At 37.7% G+C, this 20,852-nt stretch overlaps 1 long non-coding RNA gene across 1 annotated transcript; it reads right to left on the minus strand.

Moving 5' to 3' along the window:
• Positions 1-2,029: 2,029 nt before the first annotated feature.
• LOC106054572 (uncharacterized) lies at positions 2,030-20,140 on the minus strand. The gene is made up of 2 exons (XR_001215434.2): positions 19,915-20,140; positions 2,030-2,711 (listed from the first exon to the last, which is right to left on the minus strand). It is a non-coding gene; the product is annotated as an uncharacterized LOC106054572 (long non-coding RNA).
• Between the last annotated feature and the right edge of the window lie 712 nt (positions 20,141-20,852).

A 20,852-nucleotide genomic window follows, 5' to 3' on the forward strand; every position in this document is an offset into this window, starting at 1 on the left:
GTCAAACTGATGGCCAAAACGAACTTTGTTTTAAAGTAGGGCTTTCTTTTTAAACACATTCCTCCACAGAACTTTCTTCCCCTGAGAATCATTCAAGTTGTTCAAAACTCGGAGACATCCACTTCCTAGTTCGTCATGTTGTCCAGCCTAGTCCGAGCGGCGCTTACTCCTCACCCATTACCAACCATTTTATACATCAAATAGACTTAGATATTTAAACAATAGACAGACAACTTCATTCTATTCCCACGAATATTGTTTTGACGTTTATATCAACAACTAAAATTTTTTAAAGTACGAAATTTAGAAATTCAGAGAGAGAGAGAGAAAGAAAGAGAGAAAGAAAGAAAGAGAAAAAGAAAGAGAGAAAGAGGGGCTTTTGTAGGAGCCTCACTTGGTCATAAATCTTGTGCTAATCCGTCAAGGTTTAAACAAAAGCTGTTTTTCGATACCTCCTGGTATACAATGACTATCTGATGGGGATTACAGACACGTAGACACAGCAGAGATAAAGAATGATTTCAAACTAAGAACCATAACACCTTCTAACAAGACATTCCAATTATAAATATGATCTACTAGGGGATTTCTGCATCCGTCAAAATGACAGGGGAAATAATGGCGCGCTTGTTCTGTTTTATATTGTCTGTAAGCTAGACATTGTTATATTTATTACAAGGGTGATTTATTATTTCAGTTAGAGTAACGGGGAAGAATGGTGTCCCACTGAAACCTGTACTTTTGTAATAGCCAAGGTGCAGATAAAGAAAGGGCATTGGAGAACAATGATCGAAACTCGAAAATTCCGTACTTTGATGTCTCTCAAAGACTTCGTGGTGAATGAAACAAAATGTGATAGTTTAGGAGAATTTTCACAATCATTTGAAATTAATTCATGCCATTAAACAGAGATGTATACTTGTATGTTTATGAGTCAATTTGATCACAAATTAGTCCAGTAAGTCCACTTGTTTCTAAGTCTATCTACACAGTCATATATTAAGTAAGTCCACTTGTTTCTAAGTCTATCTACACAGTCATATATTAAGTAAGTCCACTTGTTTCTAAGTCTATCTACACAGTCATATATTAAGTAAGTCCACTTGTTTCTAAGTCTATCTACACAGTCATATATTAAGTAAGTCCACTTGTTTCTAAGTCTATCTACACAGTCATATATTAAGTAAGTCCGCTATAGTGAACCGTAAGAGAGCCCCAAGGTTTGGACTCAAGATGTACCTGATAAATTTAGAGTTTTAGACAATCAAAAACTAATCTCAATGTAAGCTATTTGAATATTTAAAACCAAAAACCCACTTACTCTGATATCAAAGATGCACAATTCGATTGACCCTTTTCTTTAATCAGCTAGAGACTATAAATAATTTGGAATTCATTTTAGAATTGAGTTTGTTTCTTGGTTATTAGTGAAAATGATTATTTTTTAAACACATCTCTCATGTTTGGTAATAGCTCTATGTATGACAGTACATGTTTTGTTGTTTGCTGTCGGACTGACTTATTTTGGTTTTAAAGTATAAAACATCGAATTTCTTTTAAATTTATACTAATTATCTAGTTCTAAAACAGAAAGTTTTTTTAAAAGTCATAAAAAAAAGAAAAAGATCCCATCACCTACACAAAGACTGCATCAGAAATGAGGAAATTCGAAACCTGATCACAATGGCAATTAGGCCGCACGACGTCCTTCTGACCTACTGACCACTGTCAACCCCCCCCCCCCGCAAACTTAATCTTCTTAATCTTTACTTTCTGGTCTTATCACGAGACTCGAGGTCATCAGGGCTAGCAAAGATATTCCTTCAGGAAACAGTACCAGGGAAAAAGAAAAAGATAGGAAATATCAAAGAATGGACGGGCCTGTCATTAAAGGAGACTATAATCTCATATAGTCTAGGCAAGAGACAGGAAAGGAGAAAGACGGTAGACAGATCGTGTTAGTGCCCCAACGGTCCAACATACAATGGCTAGGCGAAGATGAAACAAATAAACACAAAAATTGAAGCAGTCATAATAAAATAAGTTTACTATACAAAACTTCTATAGTACACAGTTAGTAGCCCATTTTGTTAGTTTCTCATCTAAAACACAGAGTCTAGTTCAAATCCTGTTCCATACAACAATCAAAGAAGTCTCACATATTGCGGCCAACACTTTGGTATGACATAAAATATTAGAGTTGAAGGAATAGATCTATCACAGAATGGTCCCTTTCGTAGTGCGCCACCGGGGAGAGACAGATGTAGACAAAATGAACAGTCTTTGATGTCTTAATGTCCATGGCCATTGCAATGTGCTTTCACCGACAGAGATTCATTGTGAAAATGTCTTGAATGCGATACTTGGTGTTAATGCGGTTTGAAAAGGAAGCCAGTTGATACAAGTTCTTCATGCTTTCATTCTGTTAGGCCATATCGTAGCAGCTTGGAAAGCACGTGTTATAAGTGGCGATGCAAAGGTTGACCTGGTCACCGGAAGAGGCGCTGCGGAAGCAGGAAACGAAAGTGCGGTAGCAGCGATACAGGCAGCGGTCGAATGGCGTGTGTTGCCCTCTCTTGCCGGCTGGCGCAGCTTCAGAAACGTTGACTAAGAGCAGGAGTGTCAAAGCGATCAGCAGGACCCAGCAGAGATGACTTAGGTACTTGGTGGCGCTCCTGGACAGTGGGTAGTGTAGTGTCACGTGACTGACCCTGTGAACAAAGAAAAAGAAGTTAAATATTAAAAATGTTGTTGTTGTTTACCTAGCTTATATTGAGTGAAATTGAATCAATTGTTCTGAATCAAATCATCTGGGAGAAGGTTTCCGTGCTGCCATTTCAAAAGCAATAAAAAAAAACCAAAAAAGTGTGCTCGACTCAAGATGGAGTGATGGATGGCCCTGAGCTATTCAGTACTTATCAAGAAAAGATTTTATTAGTTTTTTGTTAGTTTACATTTTTTTTTACGAAGGACGTAATTCTCTACATTGTGATTATTGTCGCGGGTCTCCCGTCGCCGATTTAGTACATTTTTTTCATACAAAACAAAATAAATTAATTACCACTAATTGATTCAGTAATTCGTTCATTTCTTTTTATCAAATTCATGTGTTGTCATTAACAAAAAATGATTATGCAAATTTTAACATGATCAGAGAACGGGACAAGGTATAAATAATATGCTTAAGATTTTGATCAGACGAACAGATGGGGAGAGATCCGATGTAAACCACAGTTTCAAACAAAACAAAACAAACAAACACACACAGTTTCTACTCGTCTTTAAAATCCATTTAATTGTCATGTAACTACTAACTTTATACTTTTTTTTATGTTTTCAGTTTATGACTTAAGATTGAAAAAAACAAATTGAAGATTTTAATGGCAAAAAGATAAAATAAAAAATGAAATCATGAAATAAACCCAAAAAATCTAATACTTTATTTGCAAAATTAGTTATAGCAGAGGTTAATAAATATATACGTAAGGGCGATCCTTCACTGAATCCGCTAGCATGATTCTCCCACTTACCGAAAACGAAAAAAGACCCCACTAAACTTGAGCCGGTTATAACCAGCCCTAAGTCTAGAACAAATAAGCCATTTACACGATGGAAACCGCAGAGATTAAATTTAGCAAAAACGATTTTTTTATTCGCTATTTCTACACAATGTTTGTATATGTGTGTGTAAAGCTGTGTGTGTGTGTGTGTGTGTGTGTGTGTAAAGCTGTGTGTGTGTGTAAAGCTGTGTGTGTGTGTGTTAAGCTGACATTTCGAAAAGATGAAACTTCCTTCCGTTTTTAAATAAATTTTTTTGCGCGCACATTTTTCAATGGCTGGAAAATTGTTTTTGCAGACATTGTATAGAATAATCTTTTTTTTTTTAAATCATTAGAAACCGAAATACGTGGTTCAGTGTGTGCTTTTTTTTTTTTTTTTTTTTTTTTTTTTGCGATTCCAGGTAGAACGTGAGTTGTAAACAATAAACCTGGAGAGTCTGAATGAGCAGCAACTGAAAGATTTTGTACATAACCAACCTAGAGAGTCTGAATGAGCAGCAACTGAAAGACTTTGTACATAACCAACCTAGAGAGTCTAAATGAGCAGCAACTGAAAACTTTGTACACAACCAACCTAGAGAGTCTAAATGAGCAGCAACTGAAAGACTTTGTACACAACCAACCTAGAGAGTCTAAATGAGCAGCAACTGAAAGACTTTGTACACAACCAACCTAGGGAGTCTAAATGAACAGCAACTGAAAGACTTTTTACACAACCAACCTAGAGAGTCTAAATGAACAGCAACTGAAAGACTTTGTACACAACCAACCTTGAGTCTGAATGAACAGCAACTGAAAGACTAAAACTTTGTCTGCATCGAGTGTCGTCCCCATCAATACCATCAAACTTACAGGTCTTTGCGATTAGAAATATTTTTACTTATTGTTTTTGTTTAACGCAAACTTCATGCTTTTAACTTTCTCAATTCGCTATGATCCTATAACTTTCTCAATTCGCTATGATCCTATCACTTTCTCAATTCGCTATGATCCTATAATTTTCTCAATTCGCTATGATCCTATCACTTTCTCAATTCGCTATGATCCTATAACTTTCTCTATTCGCTATGATCCTATAATTTTCTCAATTCGCTATGATCCTATAATTTTCTCTATTCGCTATGATCCTATAATTTTCTCAATTCGCTATGATCCTATCACTTTCTCAATTCGCTATGATCCTATAATTTTCTCAATTCGCTATGATCCTATAATTTTGTCAATTCGCTATGATCCTATCACTTTCTCAATTCGCTATGATCCTATAACTTTCTCTATTCGCTATGATCCTATAATTTTCTCAATTCGCTATGATCCTATAACTTTCTCAATTCGCTATGATCCTATAATTTTCTCAATTCGCTATGATCCTATAACTTTCTCTATTCGCTATGATCCTATAACTTTCTCTATTCGCTATGATCCTATAATTTTCTCAATTCGCTATGATCCTATAATTTTGTCAATTCGCTATGATCCTATCACTTTCTCAATTCGCTATGATCCTATAACTTTCTCTATTCGCTATGATCCTATAATTTTCTCAATTCGCTATGATCCTATAACTTTCTCAATTCGCTATGATCCTATAATTTTCTCAATTCGCTATGATCCTATAACTTTCTCAATTCGCTATGATCCTATAATTTTCTCAATTCGCTATGATCCTATAACTTTCTCTATTCGCTATGATCCTATAACTTTCTCAATTCGCTAAGATCCTATCACTTTCTCAATTCGCTATGATCCTATCACTCGTCTGGAACAGTTGGGAAAGGGGGTGAGAAAGAAGGAGGTATCTGATGAATGATACTGTGATCGCTTTGTATGCATTTACACACACAAAAAAGTTGAACAACCTGAATTCGAACTCGAAGGCTCAAACCTACTAAGCTTCCATAATGTAACATATTAACCACTGTGTCAGCTTAGTGCTTTTTAATATAGAAGGTTTTATAGTTATCGATTGTAAGTTTCAAACGGCAACCTATTTCTCTGTAAAGTATAAATGGGACTAATTCATTTATACCACCACATCAATCAAGTACAATTTCTTTCACTTGTTTGATACCAAAAAAAATAATTACTCACCAATAGTTTATTAACTAATTGTTTTTTTTTTATTGATTATTGTTTTGATATATTTGATATTTTGTTGTTGTTGTTTTTTTTTTTGGCACATCGGCACAATTTAGGCCATGTCGTGCCCATAATCCCTCAAGGGTCACTCTCCCTTCATATCTCAAGAGCTAAATTTTCTACAGCCAAATCACCAAAACAAGGTCCAGTCACAGTTAAGATCGTAAAAATATTAATTATATTATTATTTATTCAATAAAATTCTGTTGCAAATATTACATATTAACAATTTCTCTTAAGCTCATTTGACTTACAATTTTTACTAAGCGAGGGAATCCAATCCGGCCTATAGAGTCATGTGAGGACATCGCTGATGTGTATTGAGATACTTTAATTACAATTACAAAACGAGGAAAGAAAATGTCAAATATGCTTGTAATCATTTGCGCAAGTGGCATTATCTAATATCAGTCTAACCTAGGTTAAATACATCTGAGATATGAGGCCATTTATAAATCCAGATATAATATGAAAGTGCTACATATCTGAGGGGGGGGGGGCAGCCAAGTTATAGCATGTGTTGCCTATAGGGAAATCCGGCCCTGGTTAAATATCAGATCAATTTTGTTTCGTTAGATTTATACAAATCCCATTTTTTTATATTATGTAATAATTTCGTAAATATGGGTGTGGGGTGGGGTTTCCATGGTAACTTCTTATTTATTAAAACATTCAGGGACATGAGTTTTTAGTTTTTGTAGTTGATTTAAAAAGTAAGATAACTAGTAGTTTTTTTTATTTGTTTGCTCCTCGCTCAAACTAATTGATTAAAAGAAATGTTAAAATGTGAATTCCGTTTCTCTAATGCATTGAATTCTCGTTTCTTGGCCAAAGTTAATGATAGTATTGTGTACGAGAGTATGGCTTGGTCAGCTCTAAGGATTACTGCAGTTACTTTTCTATTTGAAACTTCTAGAACTTGATCAATTAATCGCTCCCTCCCCTCCCATTCCACATGAAACTAATTTGTTTTTAGCTTGAGTCAAAGTATACTTGTATATTAGATGCGTTCAAATCTGGGAGCATATATTTATGTCATTAGATATTTTAAGTTATGAAAAGTTTTTAATGTCTGCATTCGGGATGTAAGCACTACACCGCTATGTCGATATATTATCTTACTCTCAGAGAGAACAGGATCAGCACAAAACAACCTCCCCCTCCCCTCCCCTCAAGGTTTCTAGGTTGTTAAAAAAACGTTTCAGAGAAGAGAGTAAAAAGAAACATTTTCTCTCAGTATTCTAGAGAGAGTGAAACACACACACACACACGCGGAGAGAGAGAGAGAGAGAGAGAGAGAGAGAGGAGTCTGTCTCTGAGTCGCAAACTTTTATGTATGCAACCAATGTTGTTTGTTTTTGAGCGTACAGCCGTGAAACAATAACAGTGAAACTTCTGCTAAACTAACTAGCACCAGGCTAAAGTAGCTCATTAACCAGACACTACTAACACAATACTTGCAAAGAAAAAAAAAAGGTTGCTGACTTTTTTTTTTGGGGGGGGGGAGGGGCTCGCCTGACTAGGTCACGTGACTGCTATTTTCTAATGTTATGTTTGGTTGTGAAAGGCAATTCCAATTTTAGATATAGTTTTTACAAAGCTTTTATCAACTTACTCTGTCTGTCTGTCGTGTGTCTGTCTGTCTGTTTGGCCAGATCTCGGATCAAGCTAAAATTCCAAACACAATTATTTCCTTGTCCCCATTGTCCCAACTGGTCCAGACCCCAGGGATAGGATCCTAGCGTAGTGAGAAAGTGATAGGATCCTAGCGTAGTGAGAAAGTGATAGGATCCTAGCGTAGTGAGAAAGTGATAGGATCCTAGCGTAGTGAGAAAGTGATAGGATCCTAGCGTAGTGAGAAAGTGATAGGATCCTAGCGTAGTGAGAAAGCTAAAAGAATGAAGTTGCGCTAAACAAAACAATTGGTCAAAACAAAAATTCTAATCGCACAGATTTCTTATTTTTAGTCTAGATCTATTACAAATTTAATTACATGTCTGATCCAATCTAATTGATACACTTAATATAAGCGTTTTTCTGTTTGTTTGTTTTTGTTTGTTTTTGTTGTTGTTGTTGTTGTTGTTGTTTTGTTTTAAAGTATTTTTTGGTATTGTGCTTGTAACTTGAATGTTTAAAAACAAAATTGTGTTCTTGTGTAAGACTTAACTCCCTTAGTTCGTATGAAGCACGACGAAGGCGATACTGACATTTTCGTTTTTAAAAATCATTTTATATAGTGTTGAGATTTAAACGTCAGAGACTAACAGGTGGACAGACTAACGCACAGACAGCACAAACGCAATAACTCAATTTTTCCCCACATAAGAATCTTAAAACAGCTTTTGTTTTTTAAAGCAGAAAGCATGATCTATAGTTGGCATGAGGTACAATATAGGGCAAAAAATGAATTTTAGATTGTGTTAGTTGGCAAGTAGCTTAGTTGGCAGCGCTCCAGTTCCAGCATTTCAACTTCGCTTTATGAGCCTTCACTTTGACGGGTTGCATCAATCAGTCCACAGACATAGTGTCCGTTTTAATGTCTTTTAAAACGAATCAGAAAAATGTTATTTCAAAGCTAATAGTTTCAAGTTACAGCTTTCATTTCATTCAATTTAATGTTTCCTCTTTGGTTTTAGTGTGAGCAATCTGCGAGGCGACTTCACTTTTTCAAATATTTTTTTTTTTTACATTTTATTCTTGATGAGAAAAAAAGAAAAGAATGTTATCTCAGGGTTTCCCTGGAAGTTGGTGTGGTCAGAAGAATGTCTTCAGTCCATGTACTTACAGCTGCAAGTTGGTGTGGTCAGAAATAGTCCGAATAATGACAGTATGTATGGTATGTGTCACATAATGTGTGTGTATGTATGTGTGTTTGTATGAGGGTCTGGGTGTGTGGGTATATATATATATATATATATATATATATATATATAGACAGTGCTTTTTTAAAACAAATTAGGCGCCAGTACTCAGTGATTAGGCGCCAGTACTCAGTGATTAGGTGCCGGTACTCAGTGATTAGGTGCCGGTACTCAGTGATTAGGTGCCGGTACTCAGTAGTTGATTGTCTTTTAACTAGTAAAAATTAATAATTTACGTTAAAATACAAGAAAAGTGCCGGTACGCCGTACCGGTGAGTACCGTCACAAAAAAAAGCCCTGTATATATATATGTGTGTGTGTATGTGTGTGTCTGTGTGTGTGTGTGTTTATATGTGTTTATATGTGTGTATTAGTGAGTATGTGTGTAAGTATGTGTGTGTGCGTGTGTGTGTTTTCAAGAACGATTTTATTAAAGCTCAATATTTCAGTTTTTTCTTTTAATTGAACAGAAAGAACGCTGCAGTGAATGAGGTCTTGTCAAATGATTGCTGGGCCACGCTATCCAGCATTCAACTATACTGAACGTCTGAACTAGCGTCCATCGGAAGGTGAAGGTTTTTTATGAGGAAAGATGAACCGATAAATTAGAGACTGCACTCTGAGAACTAAATATTTAGAACTACTGTACAGACTAACACATCAGTAAATAAATAGAGGGGTGGATAGAGATACAAGTAGATTAGATGAATGACATAGATTAAACAAAATTGTTTGGTAAATAAATAGACTGACAGAAAAAGAGATAGATGGTTAGACAGATAGATAGATGGGAAGACCATAGATAGATAGATAGATAGATAGATAGATAGATAGATAGATAGATAGATAGATAGATAGATAGATAGATAGATAGATAGATAGATAGATAGATCGCAAAAGTTCCTTGTTATGCCAGTTAGACGTCTGATATATTATACAGGGTTAAGTTATAAATGTTCTTTTTAAATTTTATTTTTCATTTGTTCCTTTACCTATCCATAGAATACATTTGGACAAATAGGAACATTGTCTCCTTCCATTTACTCCTGGAATGCAACATTTAGCTGTGAAGACTGAAGTGTTCTACTTAGTGGAGAGTTTCATGCATGCCGGGAAAACAAAAACTAGCCAGCTTTTGGGTGTCTCCGGTGTTCAACATGAAGGAAGTGTTGGTCATCTATGTGTATTAAATATATGGGGGAAGTGTTGGTCATCTATGTGTATTAAATATATGGGGGAAGTGTTGGTCATCTATGTGTATTAAATATATGGGGGAAGCGTGGTCGAGAGGCCAAGTGCGATTGAACTTGGCTTGGCTTGGCTACCTAGAAGGGGGCTAGAGGTTCGACACCCGTGTTGTGTTTACTGAACGCCTAAACGCAGCACGGAAAACCAACTCCTAGATTCCCCCTCCCCCCACTGGTCCACAAATGAGATTGGACCAAAAGCATGAAAGTAGCGCTATAATAATAAATAATAAAGCTATAATAATAATAATATGTATGTTAGTTTTGTGTGTACCTTTAGCACCACAGAATCAACAGAATCTAACCACTTCCGTTTGTAATACCAAATACCTTCATGGCGTAGAAGGCATCAGACTTTCAATCTATGAGTGACGCAAAATGAACACTTGTGTCTTTCATTACTGCTAATTTATTTTTAGAAAGCGCCATTTTAAAAACACCCAAATATATTGTATGTTTTAGTATTGTACTCTAGTGCATTCATTAACACCAAAAAAAGAAGTCATGTTCCAGAAGTCACCCAATAAAACATAATCAGTCCCAAAGATCACCGTAAACGGACAGACCCTTAACGTGGTAAACCACTTCACATATCTAGGTAGTATAGTATCAAATGACGCCTCACTTTCAAGGGAAGTTGATAACCGTCCGGCCAGACCCAGTAGCGCTTTTGGACGCCTTCAGGCGAGAGTTTGGCGTAACAAATCGCTCCGCCTGCCTATAAAAATCAATGTCTACCAGTCTGAGACATGGAAACTATACAGAAAACAACTAAGACTTCTTGAGCGCTTTCACCATCATGCGCTCCATCATGGACATACGGTGGCAAGAGCGCACTGCAAACAGCGATGTCCTTGCGAACGCCGGTATGGGCAGTATAGAGGGACCTCTTATAGACAGACGCAGATGGCGAAAAGAAAGTCTAAATCGACCACCTGCGGACAATGGTTATGCTTGCCCTGGATGTGGCATAATATGTAGGTCGCTGCTGGGGCTGCGCAGCCACGGGAAATACTGCACTCCTCACTAATCCTCTATTATTAACACCATTACAATTAAAATTTTAATTTTTTAATGGTAACACTGAGGTTCAATGAAGCGTATTGAACATTGTTTAGTTTGGAGGGAACCTCTCACTCTCCGATAATGCTTTATTTCGGGAAAAAGAAATGGATTTGTTTTGAGGCTTTAAACCTCTACGCCTCATATGTAACTGTCAGTTGGTTTGACAGGTTTTGATCGTAGGAGGGCAGGCTGCCGGCGGAAAGGAATCGAACTCGGGACAATCCTAACCACAGTCCGAAGAGCATAGCACACGACCAAGCAGCCATCTATCTAGAAAGGCGATGATCTGTTGACACATACTATCTTCACGGCGAGTCTGTGTATTTATTGAATGCTAAATCTTCTCTGTCGCGGTGGCTGAGTTGTTAAGCGCTTGGTTTACGAACCTGGGGTCATGTGTTCGAATCTCGGTGAAGACTGGGATTTTGAATTTGGGTATTTTTAGGGCGCCCCATGAGTCCATCCAACTCATCCGACTCTAGTTGGAGAAAGTAAATATCGGTTGGTCGTTGTGCTGGCCACATGACACCCTGCTCGTTAACCGTTGGCCTAAGAAACAGATGACCTCAACATCATCTGCCCTATAGATCACAAGGTCTGAAAATGAAACTCTGTAGCTGTGCACGTCTAGGACTGTAACGTTTGTCCCCAGAGCATTCTCCTCTTCAAGTAAGTAAATCACTGTAGCCTACTCTGTCAAATGTGTCACCCTATCTACATCAGAAGAACTCGATACGATTTCAAGTGTGAGGAAGGGGTGAGCTCGTCTGAGCTATTAATGTCATAGCGTTGCTCATTCGTCAAACGTTTTGATCTATGCCATATGTCATAAAAACTGTGACGCTTCTCCCTTCTCTACTTGCTAAACATATTGTATTTATTCTAGTCTGTATACTTCACATGTCAGAAGGTCCACTTAGTTCACTAAAAAAAAAATAGAATGTCGTGTTCAGTAGAACTGAATCCTCAAAGGAAAAAAAAATGGATGTTTAGTGTGAAACTTCATCAGGTTTAATCAGTGAACGAAACACAAAAATGTGGCGTTGGGATTACCATCTCAGGGCGCCAGGGTTTTGATATATTGCTTTTGCCACCTCCCTTGACTTTTAGATCCTGTTTATTTTTAAAGCAAGGCAATTAACCCGTGAAGAAGGGGCGCGTCTTTGGGCTGGACATGTCACCTCTCTCCACGCCTGACCGCCACATCACAGACCCGTGGCGACAAAACAGAAATTAGATGGAAACTTTATCTTAAGAATGGGATCTGATTACCTCTTTGAAACAAAACACACACCAACACACTCATACAAATTCAGCTCTAACACAAACACATACCTACAAACACACTTACACACATTTGTACACATGTTGTGCAGACTTGGTGTGACAGGGACAGGTAGGATGTGGGCATAGAATAAACCAAGAGTTGGTAAAGAAAGGATCTGCCTATGTGATTGCTTATTTGTGTGACATATCTAATGTAACATGACAGGAATGAGATAAATACATGTCCGCGTGCCTAGATTTGACAGGAAGTGACTCAAGATTAGTGTCAAAGCCGTCAAACGAAAATCGTAAAGTTTCAATTACTTTTTTTTTTGACATAAGGTGTTTATATAAGTGTGAGTGTGTGTCATATATTTTTTTTGTAATGTAAGCTAGTTATCGCTCTACCTTTGTATCGCTCCTCCGGCTCTAGATTTACAAAGCTTATATCGACTCACTCTGTCTGGTCAAAAGTTTGTACACGTTATTTCTCTCACACCCAAAGTCGGATCAAGCTGAAATTTTGCACAATTATTTCTTTTACCTGACAACACAAGAATCAATTTTTTTTGTTAATCCATTAGTTAATTAACTATTGGTAATAAATTATTTTGCTTGGTATCTCGAACAAGGGAAAGAATTAGTAATTGACTGAAGTGGCCGTATAAGTTGAATTAGTCCGCTTTATAGATCATCGTCTGAGTCTTAGTGAACACAAACCTGAAAAAAAAGGCGAGACTATAGAAACAATAGATAAGTATACACTCTTCCATTTTCATAAGCTCTCCACTAGCAGAGTGGCGTAAGAACCATAGGAAGGCTTGGACCATGAGTTCGAATTCAGGTCGTTCCCCCTTTTTTGTTATTTTTATAAATGCTTTTTTATTGTTAATCTAGATACAAGCTAACTGATACAAGTACGCTTAATAAATCGTGCTATAAGAAATATTTTCATCAATTGTTTTTGTTTAGCGCACTTTCATGCTTTTAGCTTTCTCAGTACGGGCTATGATCCTATCACTTTCTCAGTACGGGATATGATCCTATCACTTTCTCAGTACGGGATATGATCCTATCACTTTCTCAGTACGGGCTATGATCCTATCACTTTCTCAGTACGGGATATGATCCTATCACTTTCTCAGTACGGGCTATGATCCTATCACTTTCTCAGTACGGGCTATGATCCTATCACTTTCTCAGTACGGGCTATGATCCTATCACTTTCTCAGTACGGGCTATGATCCTATCATACGGGCTATGATCCTATCACTTTCTCAGTACGGGATATGATCCTATCACTTTCTCAGTACGGGATATGATCCTATCACTTTCTCAATACGGGATATGATCCTATCACTTTCTCAGTACGGGCTATGATCCTATCACTTTCTCAGTACGGGCTATGATCCTATCACTTTCTCAGTACGGGCTATGATCCTATCACTTTCTCAATTCGGGCTATGATCCTATCACTTTCTCAGTACGGGCTATGATCCTATCACTTTCTCAATTCGGGCTATGATCCTATCATACGGGCTATGATCCTATCACTTTCTCAATTCGGGCTATGATCCTATCACTTTCTCAATACGGGCTATGATCCTATCACTTTCTCAATACGGGCTATGATCCTATCACTTTCTCAATACGGGCTATGATCCTATCACGTGTCTGGACCAGTTGGGATAGGGGATGGGGAAGGGGTATCTTTTGAAGGTTACCGTGACCGCTTTTTAAATGAAAAAAAACAACAACGTTGTACTCCTTGAATCACTAGCGGATCCAGAACTTTGAAGTGGGGGGGGGGCGATTTTTTCCAAACCCTAACCCTAACGCCCAATAAACCCTAACCCTATGCATAAACGTGCGTAGAGCGCGCGCGCGCGCACACACACACACACACACACACAAACATATAAATATATATATCATTTCTCAACCTTCGTCGAAAACAAAACAACTGGGGCAGCGCTATAAGGTTCTCTTGTGGGGTTCGGGGCGAAGCCAAAACCCAAAACCCAAAACAACTGGGGCAGCGCTATAAGGTTCTCTGGTGGGGTTCGGGGCGAAGCCCCGACGACAAAAGCGTTTTCTTGCTTTTTTCACTGTAGAAACGTATTCTCCTGACATCTGCAGCTCATTATTCATCAATGGAGTTCGGGGCGAAGCCAAAACCCAAAACCCAAAACAACTGGGGCAGCGCTATAAGGTTCTCTTGTGGGGTTCGGGGCGAAGCCCCGACGACAAAAGCGTTTTCTTGCTTTTTTCACTGTAGAAACGTATTCTCCTGACATCTGCAGCTCATTATTCATCAATGGAGTTCGGGGCGAAGCCAAAACCCAAAACCCAAAACAACTGGGGCAGCGCTATAAGGTTCTCTTGTGGGGTTCGGGGCGAAGCCCCGACGACAAAAGCGCTTTCTTGCTTTTTTCACTGTAGAAACGTATTCTCCTGACATCTGCAGCTCATTACTCATCAATGGAGTTCGGGGCGAAGCCCCGACGCCAAAAGCATTTTCTTGCATTCTTCATTGCAGAAACGTATTCTCCTGACATCTACAGCTCATTATTCACCAATGGAGTTCGGGGCAAAGCCCCGACGACAAGCGTTTTCTTGCTTTTTTCACTGTAGAAACGTATTCTCCTGACATCTGCAGCTCATTATTCATCAATGGATTTCGGGGCGAAGCCCCGACGCCAAAAGCGTTTTCTTTCATTCTTCACTGCAGAAACGCATTCTCCTGACCTAAAGCTCATTATTCATACTATTAAAAAGGACCTTTCGAATAATGTTGTACTTGAAAAATATTCTAATATAAATGTATAGGCCCATAATACATTGCAAATAAAACTGATTTGTTCCTTGAAAAGATAGGATACCCCACATATTTAGATTTTTGCTTTGAGGATCGCCTCCGAAAAAAAAAATTTTGATAAATAGTATTTAAGAAAATATAAGTATAAATTGTGAGCTATTGTCCCAAATTTATTTAACTAGAAAAATATCAGATTGAGTAAAGGTTGGGAAAAGGCGACTATGAAATCGTTGAGTTTAGAACTCATCTCAATCATGACTTTTATACTGAAAAATTTCGTTTGAATTTTTACTTTTCCAATGCATAGTCTTTCTTAAAATAATTATGATAAATTCATGTAAAATTACATAAACTTTGGTCTGGAAATGGGAGGGGTGGTAGAGTGAAAACGATTAATCCTCGCTTCTTTAATAATTTCTGCTAAAGATTGCATTGGGCATTAAAGAATAGGGGTGTGGCGACTCGATATAAGAATTTAATTAATAGAATATATAAATTATATTAGTGACAGATTTTTTTTAAATTTTGTAATTTCTTAACTATAATACAAAAAAAAAAGTATTCATTTGTCCGATTGGGGAAATGCGATTGCATGTATCGCCCCTACCACCTGGTACAACCCTTTTTCATTTACTAATGATACAATTTGAGATTAGAGTGTGGTACGACATAATATACAATGGGTCACATATCAATACGTAGTTTATATTATATAGATGTTCAACTAATTTTGTTCACAAACTATGATTCTCCACAAAAATAGGACCGCCCCCCCCAGCACTCAGAGGGCTAGAGTGGGGAGGGCAGTACATGCAATCGCCCCCCCCCCCCCCTCACCCCACCGAATCGGCCAAGATACCAGAAAGGGAGCGACATAATATACAATTTATATATTAATTCAACTAATTTTGTTCACAAACTATGATTTCTCCATAAAAACGGACCGCCCCCCCCACTCAAAGGGTTTAGGTGGGAAAGGCAATAGAGGTATTCGCCCCCCCCCCCCACACCAATCGGCCAACAGGGAACGACATAATATAAAGATCGGTTAAAATATCAATAACAAGTTTTAAAAATATAGATATTTAATTTTGTTAGCAAGCTGTGATTTCTACAAACAATTTGGACCGCCCCCCCCCACTCGAAAGTGTAGGGGGGGGCGGGATTGATACCATCGCCCCCTCCCGACCCCACCAAATCGGCCAACATACAAGAGTGGGGGGGGGCGAAATAATCTAAAAATAGGTTGAAATATAAATAATTAGTATATATTTTTAACATAAGTAATAAATTCGTATACCAATTGTGTGAATCCTATACTAAAGTTCGTCCGCCCCCCCCCCGGGGGGGGGGTCGGCCGAGTGGGGGGGGGCGATCGCCCCTACCGCCCCCCCCCTGGATCCGCCAGTGCCTTGAATTCGAATGTACCATGTACAAGCTTTTTACCAGACAGAGTGAGTTGATTTAAGCTTTTGTTAACAAACGCAAAAACAGCATCAATAACAACAACACATCTACAACCAAAGATACGAAAGCAGCAACAAGAGAAACTACATTTTAAAAAAATGTACATCAACAAAAACTGCATTATCAGCAACCACACGGTCCTAATCAGAACTTAGATTGAAATAAATTGATTATTTCAAGGAAGTAAACCTTTTTGTTTAGCAAGACATATTTACACAAAATTTGAAGTTTATATTAGTCGATGTCAATTACTTAACACAAAATGAAGTCAGAGAAATTTGTGAATAGGTCTGTTATTATGAATAAAACCCATTATATTTATTTTTTTTTAAAGTATCCAAGCCAATATGTAAAAACACATTTCAAGTCGATTCTATCAGCGTGAGACCAAAGTGAGAATGCGGGTCTACTTCTAGTCACGTGAGAACTTCACCTTCTGTGTTAACATAAGACGTTAGTGAACTAGGAACATTCATTTTGTGCTGCGTTGCAGGTTTACCTGGAGGATACCCGAGATAAACTTGATGAAGAGAAATATTCTCCAAAGATGAAGTTGTGCTTATAACATTGTTGGGAGAAAAAGTCGTACTTAGCTCAGACCAGAAGATAAATTTATGTAGCATTAAAACTAGCTGGCCTTGCATGATTCCATGTACAACTATGCTGATGTAGCCATGTAATAGCTACACACATGTCTAGCATTTTACTGATGTAGCAATATACATGCCATACAAAAGATTAAAAAAAAATGTAGTTTTAACGGATTTATCTACAGTCGTACAATTGGCTTGATATTTCTGGGGTTTTGCTATTGATATTGTTCTAGATTTATAAGACCTAGAAGAAATTCATTGAAGGAGTCAGTCTTTTTAGTTCCGAACGTTTCATCAGAAATGAAGATGATTACGTCACAGTCCAAACTTTCTGCTGGACGCGTGCACTTTTCGTGAGGACAGTTTAAATACCATAAGACCAGGCAGTCATCCAGATGTACTCAGTTGATTCTATCAATCCATTTGTATGAAACTCAATCATTTTAGTTGAAGAAATGACTAGATCTTACATTGTGCTCTATTAACCAATTAGCTGATGAGCTGAGCTCCAGTGTCTGTTTTTTTCAAATCACATTCAATCGTGTAGGTCGTTTTTTTTTTGTCTAACTTATTTTATATGATATAAAACATTGAATTGAAACTGATAAGGACTGTAAATTTGTGTACTATTCAACTGAAAATGTCATTAAATATCTATAAAAGGGTTAGCGTAAAAATGTTTTAGCCATTCAAAACAAAAGCAATATTAACAAGAAAATGTTAAATACTCTTTTTAAAAAGACAATACCTCCTTTATGTAACTTATAGAGCGATTGTTTTTCTATTCAAAATTAATGAATGTTTGATTAAAAAACAATGGAACATTTTCTTTCCCAGCCCCCTTCTCGCCGAGAAATCCTGGTTTAGCGAATGTCTAGATCTAGTACACTTTTTTTAAGCATTTACATCTAAGAGTCCGTCTAGACCATCTAGACTTAAAAGTCGATGCGCAACATTTTCAGGAACATTAATTTTTGAAACTCTTGAATCAATAAAGACTTACATTCGGAAATTCCCAAACGCGATAGACCTTTCAAAAAACGCGTTAGTCCTTTCAAAACCGATGTTGGACCTAAACCTAGAATCCTAGATATTGATCTCTAGCCAAATTTATTATTTATTTTTTTTTTTTTTTGCTTGAAAAATGATAACGGTCAAACTAGAGTTGTTCCCCGTGTGGCCAACGAGCTAGTCATTCTTTTCTCAGCGATATACATCAACTGTTAAATTTCTAGGAAAATCCTTAGAGTCGTTTTTGAAATCTGCTATCCAGGTTCCTGGATCCAGGTTCCATGAAGGAGTGACTTGAATAGAGGTATTGAAAAACAAACAAACTCGAACGCTGTTACAAAAATATCTTCCACCCTTGTTGCATGAAACATTTGTATTCAAAGGGAGAAGTTTAGTCAAGTGAAAAGCTGTTATTGTTGTTGTTGTTGTTGTTTACTTTGTACTTTTTACTCCTGCCCTTGTTATTGTTCACGTTCTGTTCACGTGGTGCATGTCTTGACTGGAACATAGTGTTGGTGTGTTTTCTGTCATCAATGGATCAGGTGTCTATCTACACGCTAGTGGTAAATAACAAGCCCCCAGTCCTCTCGAGTCATGGGCTCTAATCCCTCTCCAACTCAACTTTGAGTCATTCCAAACCATCAGCTTCACCCAGCCCGATTAGAATGCAAATTACACAAAGGATTAGCAAATCTCTCGGATTTCACCGCCATCTTTGACATAACAAGAAAGTTAGAAATGAAGCAAAGACGGAACCACGGGACACAGAGACATACGAGAAGATTGTATCATTCAACCTTCTGCACACACACACACACACACACCTACACTGTTGGCACTGGACGTGGTCACAAGTTGATTAGACAGCTGCTAAGAGAGAAGACTAAAAATGCTAGATTTGTTTAAAGGCATTCCATTCCATTCTCCTGACTTTCAGATCTTTACGGAAAGCTGTTGTTGTTGTTTTTTAAACGTTATAATCCCGAATAATAACGGGTTGAGAAACTTGTCATTTTACGGCCATCAATGAAAGGGAAGAGTTCTATTGCCAAAAGGACTTCCCAAGTTTTCTGTTCAATGGTCCACAACTCTGTTTTAACATCTAAGGGTCACATCAGGGGTGTTTTATTGTATGTTTGTAAAATGTTTTAGATGTTCCTTCAGATTCTGAAGATAATTACATCCTAGCCCAAACCTCCCGCAGGACGACGGGGGATGGCAGGGGGCAAGACTCGAACCCGAAACCTTCTAGACCACCGAACGACGGTCCAGGGCACATACCACACGACAACTTTATAGTTTAAAACTATGTAAGTTTCATATGACTCTAAAGACACAAATTGCAAATTTTTGTTGTTGTTGATGTCTTTAGTATGTATTTGTTAAACGTTGAAAGCGAAGTCTGCTCTTTCCTGTATTCAATGTATCATTCTATAGATAAGGGAAAAAAAAGAAGTTTGTATCTTTTTGTATTCATGTTATTTCTTTAATCGCAATACAACTTCTCTTATTTTATAGCTTTAAACTACGGCATTAAGCAGGAAGGGAAGGGAACATACTAACAATTGACTAATGAAGAAACAAAACCAAAACGTTAACTGTAGACCTCCCCAGCTTTAGTGACTCTCATCACTCGAACTGACATAAAATATTGATATTGAAATATCTATATTTGTTTCCAAGTCAAATCAATCTCTATTTGAACGTTTAGAAAATTGCCTTAAAGAAAAAAAAACATTTATTATTTAGTATTTAAATTGAAAAATGTACAGACTAAAATTTCTAATATAAAAACTTAAACAAGTGCTGTATATCCATTCGTGAACACTCCGCGTATTGTGTGTATTGTGTTTGTTTCTATTGCACTCTATACAACTGAGTACTTACATGGTGCACTGGATGTAGAAATAGTTCCGTTAACTAGTTGTGAAGTTCGCGTGGACGTAAACCAAAACACTTCAGAGTTTCGCCCCCTACTCGACAGAGCTTTATATGTGGCTGCTAGTGTCGACAGAGCATGAAATGACAAGACTAGGTGAAGTGAGTGGGATGCTCACCCACACTACATTGTACTCACCCCTGATGCATGGCTCAAGCCATTTGTCTACTCAAACGGTATAATACTTTTTTTTACCAGGCCATGACGAGTTTACAAGCGAAGTCGGCTGACAAACAAACGAATGGGAAGCAAAACGTAATTATACAACGGAAAACTTCGGTATTCAGTACTACACATATACAATATTTCGATGTTTGGATATATATATATAACAGTAATATATTGCATTATAAATGTAGGCTGTAAAATTTACGAAAGGGACATCATTCGCGTATTTTGTTTGAATAATTTGGCAGAAGCAAAAACTGTTATGTTGGATAACCTATATTCATGTTAATTGAATTTGTATTATATATAACTAGTCAACCCGCGGCGTAGCATACGTTACCCAATGAGAAGTGAACACTTCCTGAGAGACACAGTTGTCAAAATAGGGTGGGTTTGGGCAAACGACTGTGTGCTCATGCCTGGAGAGCGAGGAAGGCGCGGCTGCGGGCGGGAGTGGGCGGGAGGAGGATTAGAGAGTCGACTTGCGTGCGTGGTGCCCCGTATGGTTGGGCGACGTAGAGAATTATATATACAGAGAAGATTACTTGTTTTTCTCCCCCTGTTTTTTTCTGAGCCCTTCTATCTGTCGCCGCGAAAGTTACGTGGGGTAACTCTAGTCCGACTTGCAGAAATAAAAGTGTTATCCTTTCATGACTTTTTCATCGAGGGTTAGAGAGCCGTAATGCGTGCGTGGTGTCACGCATGGCTGGATGACGTA

The sequence above is a fragment of the Biomphalaria glabrata genome, chromosome 8, assembly GCF_947242115.1.
Source record: "Biomphalaria glabrata chromosome 8, xgBioGlab47.1, whole genome shotgun sequence".
In the NCBI taxonomy this organism is placed as follows: Eukaryota; Metazoa; Mollusca; class Gastropoda; family Planorbidae; genus Biomphalaria; species Biomphalaria glabrata.